The sequence below is a fragment of the Sinocyclocheilus rhinocerous genome, unplaced genomic scaffold (assembly GCF_001515625.1).
Source record: "Sinocyclocheilus rhinocerous isolate Xijiao unplaced genomic scaffold, SAMN03320098_v1.1 scaffold63, whole genome shotgun sequence".
In the NCBI taxonomy this organism is placed as follows: domain Eukaryota; kingdom Metazoa; phylum Chordata; class Actinopteri; order Cypriniformes; family Cyprinidae; genus Sinocyclocheilus; species Sinocyclocheilus rhinocerous.
In genome coordinates this window covers 738,627-746,351 of record NW_015659563.1, presented here as the reverse complement: position 1 = coordinate 746,351, position 7,725 = coordinate 738,627, and positions in this window count along the sequence as shown.

Sequence of the window (7,725 nt, the reverse complement as noted above, 5' to 3'; positions counted from 1 at the left end):
CAAAACTGATATAAAAAGAGTTTTCTGCAGGGACTGGATCGGCCGGCAGAACTGAAGATGATATGAGGAGAGGGGAGAGAGGGAGAGGAAGGTCTAATCAATGAGGAGTCTTGAACTTGGGAAACCCTTTTCATGTTTGATATTAAGCTGCGATCTTGCCTGTCGCTCAGACTCCAGAGCAAACCGAGATGATGGGCGGCGGTGTGATAAAATGAGGGAATGTTGGGGTAAGGTGATGCAGTAACTCACTCATGCCAGTATGAGGCTCTAGGAAACCTCTCATACCACATTAGCACTAGGGGTTGTTATTAACAATTGTAAGTTTTATAACATTTAAAGCACAGCTAACAACTTACTCATGAAAAATTATCATTTTTTTGATCTCTCTTTAAAATTAAGATGGTTTTGAATCGCGTTATGTAATATTAATTTTATTTCATTTTATTCATTTGAAACGTAAGTAATAAAAAATCATTGTAAGATCATTTTAGTGCAAGAAGTTACTGGCATCTCTGCGCTCAAAACGTGTGCTTGAAAGCAGTCTTTTTTTGTGAGCTCTGTCTGGACTAGTCTAGCTAATGGATCATTTGCATTATCGATGAGGTAACCCTGTCACCTCCAACATGGACTTTTAAAAAGAGAATAATTTTATGTTAATTAGATATTGATGCCATAATGATTTATTGGCTCCTGAGTGTTGTTAATATGCAGTAGTTGTCGTGTAATGTGCATTTCTAATGACTTTGTATCAGTTTGTTCAAACAAGGGGGAGGATGCGACCCCGGCGAAAGCTTTTTAGCAGAGACTCTGATGTTTCACCGATTACGTCATTACATCTTTTTTTAAAATACTCTTAAAACACCTCAGAATCATGTCGAATTCACTGAAATGTGGTGGTTATCTGGCATTTTAAAATGTACAGGATTTGTTTGTGAAGTTAAGTGAGTTGAAACATCATGTGAACTCACATGTCTCACAGTAACGCTCCTCTCTGTAGTGCAGTGGACCAACAGACTGCTCATCCATCTTCCTCTCTGACAGCTTAGAAGTGGCTGCTTTTGCCCTTTTGATTCACAGAAGGGGTGAATGTGGCAGTCGTTTTAATTTTAAATGAAGTAGAGCTCTAAAGTCTCAGGAATCTATTGCTGCTTAATCAGAGCACCTGCAGATCAACGCGCACACACACACAAACACACACGTCAGAACCCACCCAATAGTACCAGCCTATCAGAAGATACCCATTAGTACTCATCCATTGGCATCCATCCATGAGCACCAGCATATAAGAATCAGCCCATCAGTATTTGCCCATCAAAATGCTCATCAGCACCCATTAGCGCATTGCAAAGAGCTGCCTGCAGTCTCTGCATTGGAACTTATTCAATAAAAGTGCCCAAATTTTTCCAGGATTGATCACAAGAAATAAAATCCTTCCACTTCTTCTCCTCCAGATCATGATTCAGCCAGAAAAGTAAAATTTTAATTTACAATAGCGCTGACTAATCACATGAAGTATCTTTATTTTCAAGTAATGGCTAAAATCTTAAAGGGGTCATCGGATGCAAAAGTCACTTTACAAGTTGTTTGAACTGAAATGTGTGTTGGAAGTGTGTGTAAAAGTCTCATGATTTATTTCCAGAACATGATGCATGATGGGACACACTAACCCTCGAATAGCGCTCCTTAGCGGTATTCGAGATAGTGTGGATTTAGTGTGTGTTAAGGGTGCTGCGCTCTGGCGTTTTTAAGACCTGGGACAGTCTTGCGCACTTACTTCCTGTCGCGTGCACGCGCTCTCAAGTGGCCAAGACCGCAAGTGTGGGTATTTGGACAAGGGGATAGTGTGACTCTTCACCCCGTGACAATATATATATATATATATAGGCGGTCAATTTAAACTTAAACTACAGTTAATTATATAAACAATGTGACAGACAGATATACTTATGTAATTATGTCGGTGTCTTAAATGTGACACTCATGATGCAAAATTACAAGTTTTTTATACACCAACAATTGTTTTTGTATTTCCTCTCATTGATAAAGTTAAATTTTCTTAAATTTAATTAAATTAAATTTCTTAAATTAAAATTAAAATTGTAAAATTTCACTGGAAAACAAGGCAAATAAATACATACATACATGCAGGGGCAGACTTAACCAATAGGCGAGGTAAGCGGCCGCTTAGGGCCCCGGGGAATCAGGGGGCCCCATCTGATATTGGCGAAACATATTTGGCAAATCCACCAGTATGTATTTGTGTTAGAGCGTCAAATGTTCACCCACCGCACAAAACGGCGAGTTTTTCTCATGTGCGGAGTTCTGCAAGCTCGCGAATCCTCTCATTATAACAATGTATATGATGTAAATAAAAGATTCATTGTGCAGTGTAGAAAGCTTATTAATGGAACATTGTGAGATCGCAATGAAATGAAGTGAGTGACAGCTTTTAGTGATTATAGACAGAGCGCTCTTTGCGTGCATTCTAAGCTGTTTTGACTGCCTCAGAAGTCATAATTTTATTTGTCTTAATGTTTCAAAATGACTCTCTTGTGTGCTTTTCCTAGGCGCGCCGGCGCGAACTGCCGCACACTCATATGAATGCACGAATGCAATGACTGGAGATTTTCAACAGATTACATTTTTGATTTGTTTCTCGGTAAACCCGACCTTATGCCTTAAGAATACTTGGAATACGGAACGAGTTGCATGGGATAATGTTTATGACATTTGAGTCCTATTTGTTAAAAGATTGAAGAAGTTTACAATTCATTAAATGGACAAGTGCAAGCATTTTTTTTTTTTAATAATGTCTTCTTTTGTGATCCAGAAAAAAATAAGGTAGCTTAATATGGCTTTAGAACAGCATCAGGTTGACTAATTATTTACTTAAGTTGTGAAGGGGTAATAGTTATAATAAATAATAGTTATAGCTATAAGCTATGAGAGAGAGCGAGCGAGCAAAATAAGGGTTAGGTGTAAAAGAGCATATAGTTATTGTGTTGGGGCCCCATACCTGAAATTTGCTTAGGGCCCCCAAATCACTAAGTCCGCCCCTGCATACATACATAAATGATTCATTAATTATTATTTTTTAATTTATGTGTCCATTTGACATTGTGTTGCGTGCTGTGGTCACCGCTGGCTTTCTGTGTTGCAGGTCTCCAGGCAAATTAAGCACTGGGCCAAAACAGGTGAGAGTCAGAGCAGAAGTGACACAATGACTATTCTGCTCACCGATTGGCCTGACACTTTCACTCATTCTGAGATACAGCGGCCTGTCTGTCTGTCTGTCAACAATGTCAGAGAGACACAGTGAGTGACTGACAGCCCAGCGCAGCACCTGACACCTGGGCCAACGACATTGGTGTGACGCTACTGTGCTGCACTGAGCAGTGTGTGTGTGAGTATCCACCTTTGTGGCTGACCATTTATCAGTGGTATTTTTCCACCATTTAGACCTGTCATGTCACCAAGTTATACTCATTTGACACGTGAACTAAACTGCTTCAAATTGGAGATTAGTGAGGTCTCATGCACGTGTGTGTGTGTGTGTGTGTGTGTGTGTGTGTGTGTGTTTAAAGGAGGCTGTCGGCTCATACTGTGTATATGCAAAACAGACAGCTGTATACTTACACAAACATTACCTACACACATCATAACTATGTTACTGCCTTTTTTGTTTTAATGAAACAGTACACTTTATGGACTTAGTAGTTTCATTAATAGTTGTAAACAGTACTATTACAGCACTTTGTTGTCACATGACCTCATGATGATGCATGCACATGTATATTTTATTCATTTCAAGTATGGATTTCAAATTGGAATTGAAGTATAAAATGGTTATTTAGATTAGATTGTGTTTTCCATATATATGCAAATGTGTGTTTGTCTGTGTGTTTGTGTTCTTTATAATAAGATGACAGTTTAACCTCATGTACAATTCATAATAATAATAATAATAATAATAATAAACTTATTGATATTTTAAAATGGAAAAACAAAATCCAAAAATTTAAATTCTGTTATAAAATAACAATTTTAATTTTATTTCTTATTTGAAACTTCTTTATAATAAGATGACAGTTTAACCTCATGTACAATTCATAATAATAATAATAATAATAATAAACGAATAAACTTATTGATATTTTAAAATGGAAAAACAAAATCCTAAAATTTAAATTCTGTTATAAAATAACAATTTTAATTTTATTTCTTATTTGAAATCTATTTGAAATGCAACACATGAGGTCATGTAACAACTATTTTAAACACTGTTATGATGTATGTAAATAATTTTGAGGTGAACTATACCTTTTAAACGTGATGCTCAAGATGTGAGATGATAAAAAATCTTTATTTATTGATTTATTTTGTGTATAATAAATGTAAATAAAATATTTTTGAAATACTATATTTTGTTGCAGTTCCATTTATTGCTACTGGTAATGCAGTTCACTTACATTTAATTTTTAAATTAATTGTAAATAGCAAACAAAATTAACAAAAGTCAAGTTCTAGCAAAAAAAGCTGCCTTATTTTTTTCTGTTAAATGTGTGGCATGTTAACTCTGATCTCTTTATTAATGCGACAACTATAAATGCATGTAAATGATTTTTGATTGAACTATCACTTAAACGTGATGCTCATGATGTGAGACGATGGAAAAACATTATTAATTTACTTTATTGTCAGGTCTAGAAGAAATGTCTTCTAGATAGTCTGACCAAATAATTAGTCAAGAAGATTCAAATGTTCAAATTCACAGTTTACTTCCAGGTTTGTTTTGCAAAAATGGAAATAAAAGGTCAGTTTGAGCACATTGTATTGTGGGACTGTGTATACATTTCAGCAATTAGGTCATCTTGGTATTTTATGTATGCAGATAATCTGCATACTGTATTGCAGAAATAGAATGTGTTAGTGTGTTATTCTAAACATAACCTTGTATGTTTTTGTCTGTAATTGCATGTGTGTTGAACACGCCTGACAGACAGACATTATGTTCGATCCTCATTAATGGCTAAAGATAAAAAATCTAAACACTTAGAAATCACATGCACAAAGACAATGTCTATTATGTTTCATGTCAGTGCGTATCTGTCTTTGCGTTGTCACTGAGATCTCAAACAGATAAACTCCCTTTTTCCTCTGGGATTGTGGGATGACACAGGCAGCCAATTTCCAGGCCTTGATTTGATTGATAAATCCTCAGTGACAAGACAGAATAAAAGAGCCCTATTTGCTTTGATACATATAAATAGGAAATTAAGCAGCAGTATTGTCAGGGTTAATTAGTCGACTGTGAGGCGGGATGTCTGGCCTGTTTGACATACTGAAATTCCAGTAAGGCAGGCACACACACACACACACACACACACACACACTACGGAGTAATGGCTTTCTTCTGCTGTTCAATTCCTGCTGTTCTTGTCTCTGAAATAGAGTAATTTTATATATACTCTGAAATAGAGTAATTAATGTATGATTACAGCACAAAATTTAGATGTGCATATACATTGATCAGGTGGGAGTTTTATTTAATTTATTTATTTTTATTCTTTTTCCTATACAGGGCCGTCGCTAGCAGGGACAAAGGTGGTGACGATTCTAGGCTGTTGGGGGCCAACAGCGATTTCAACTAAAGATCAAATTCTCAAAACTTGATATTCCAGTGAAACATCTTTTTCTGGTGACATATGCTGGATTTCTCCAATCATGTAGTGCACTTAAAGGGTTAGTTCACCCAAAAATGAAAATTAGCCCATAAATTACTCACCCTCAAGTCATCCTAGGTGTATATGACTTTCTTCTTTCAGACGAATCCAGTCGGAGTTATATTAAAAATTGTCTTTGATCTTTCAAGCTGTTTAATGCCACTCAGCGGGTGTTGCATGTTTTAGTCCAAAAGAAGTTAAATAAAAAGCACCCATCCATAATAAAAAGTGTCTCGCACGGCTCCGGGGGGTGAACAAATGCCTCCTGTAGCGAATCGATATGTTTTTTGTAAGAAAAATAACCATATAATTAAAAACTTAATAATCACTTTAATCTATCTTGCGCTCACTGTTGTAAACAGAAGCACTCCTGGGCGGATGACGTATGAGGTCGGCTTTGCGCATGCGCCGCTCAGAAGTGATGAACGTGGAAGCGCAGGAGAGATCAAAACAAAACAACGGTCACTAATTAGAAGTACAAAACGAGGATTTGTAAAGAAGAATGTCGGAGGATTTTGATATAAGCCAAGAGGAGACTGGTTTTAGTCCTTTTTTTTTTCCTTTGCTAAAGTAAGGAAATTTTGCTTCCTTTGCTCCTGTAAACAAACGTTGGTTTTCACGAGACTCACCGGTGCATGCGCAACGCTGACCTCATACGTCATTCCCCCAGAACTGCTTCTGTGTACAACTGTTGGCGCAAGCTAGATTAAAGTGATTATTACGTTTTGAATATGGATATTTTTCTTACAAAAACGCATCGATTCGCTACAGAAGGCCTTTGTTCACCCCCCGGAGCTGTGTGAGACACTTTTTTTTTATGGATGGGCACTTTTTATTTAACTTCTTTTGGACTAAAACATGCAACACCTGCTGAGTGCCATGAAACAGCTTGAAAGATCAAAGACCATTTTTAATATAACTCCGACTGGATTCGTCTGAAAGAAGAAAGTCATATACACCTATGATGACTTGAGGGTGAGTAATTTATGGGCTAATTTTCATTTTTGGGTGAACTAACCCTTTAAACTTTGCCTCCTTACAATCTACTGTAAGCCCACATTCAGATCTGCCCCCAGTTAATAACCAAAGTCTCACCCTACATGCTTTTATTTTATTTTATTGTTTTGATAAACCATTTCACTCAGATGTATGTCACAGTATGGAAGAAAATATCTCTCTCTATTTCCCTTTCATCATGACCTCAAGCAAGATACTTGCACTTGAGATGCAAAATTTTGAAAGATATTAATATTTATCCATTTGGCAATTGTATTTTTCTTGTTGTAAACAATTAAGCAAACAGAATATAATGAGGTTTGTGCTTTTATGCTATAAATTTCATTCAAAAACTTTTCATTCAAGCAGATATATAAATGTTAGGACAAAACAATCTTAATGTGTATGGAATGTCCTTTTAACTGTCTTAATATTTCATATACATTCCTTCGTTGAGGAAAAATGTTCAAAGACCAACATTCTCGGAACATCTTTATGATGTGATTTGTACTTGATGAGCGTTCTTATAATGTTGAGAGTAAACATTCTTAGAACAACATTCTCAAAATATCCATATGATGTTATTTATACTTGATAAACATTTTAAGAAACTTTTTTGTAACCTTTTAATAACGTTAAAATCACAAGAAAACTAGATATTTTAACGTTCTTAGAGAATTAAATATAAATGTTCAAATAACATTATATTTTGCGTAAATATAACATTAGTAGAATGTGGTAAGAAACATTTGTAATGTTTAAATAGTGTTCTAATCACAGCAAGAAAACTGGATGTTTCAACGTTTTGGAAACATTTCAAAACAATGTTCCCACGTTTTTATAACCTGAATTTGTTACCTGGGTACTTACACTTAATTTTTACATTTATTGTTAATAGCAAACAAAATTAATATAATTCAAATTCAAAACTGTAAAAGCTAATTATTTTTTAAATTATATATATATATATATATATATATATATATATATATACACACAGAGTTAT